Source organism: Taudactylus pleione, unplaced genomic scaffold (assembly GCF_031769625.1).
Source record: "Taudactylus pleione unplaced genomic scaffold, aTauple2 ptg000573l, whole genome shotgun sequence".
NCBI classification, from domain to species: Eukaryota; Metazoa; Chordata; class Amphibia; order Anura; family Myobatrachidae; genus Taudactylus; species Taudactylus pleione.
Genome location: NW_028284975.1, coordinates 6216907 through 6217500, shown reverse-complemented (window position 1 = coordinate 6217500; position 594 = coordinate 6216907).

The following is a 594-nucleotide window of genomic DNA, read 5'->3' as shown; positions in this document are numbered from 1 at the left end:
CCGGGCATGGCGGCCCTCGTGGAGGCCGACAGCCTAGAAAAGGACGGGCCTTTAGGCTTTCCCTGAAGGCAAAAAGATTTAACAGATTTAGTCCGAGGCCTTGTAGTGGAAGTAGCTGAAGGCGGAAATTTACCATTTATGATACTGCCCACATTGCTACAAACTTGTCAAGGTCAGGACCAAACAAGATCTCCCCAATATTGGGTAATCCATTTCAAGGCCTACCTTGGAGTCCACCTCTGCCTTCCACGAGCGCAGCCATAGGGTATGGCGGTGTATACAGTCGCAGCCGAAACTCTGAAGGTTAGGAGACTGGTATCCAATGTTGTTACTCCAACATATGAAACTGCATTTTGAATGTAAGCAGCAAAGGGCCTCTGATCCCCAAAAGTTTTTGAGGGAAAAAGGTCTACAAATGCATCAGGTCAGCACTCAATAGCATTTGCCACCCATGTGATAGCCATGGTTGGACAGGCAACAGCCCCTGAAAGCGAGTATATTGATTTCAGGCAAAGTTACCACCTAAGTATCTTGTAGAATCCGTCAGATCGGGGATGGGAGGCGTAGTAGCGATCTTAATCAGACGAGTAACAT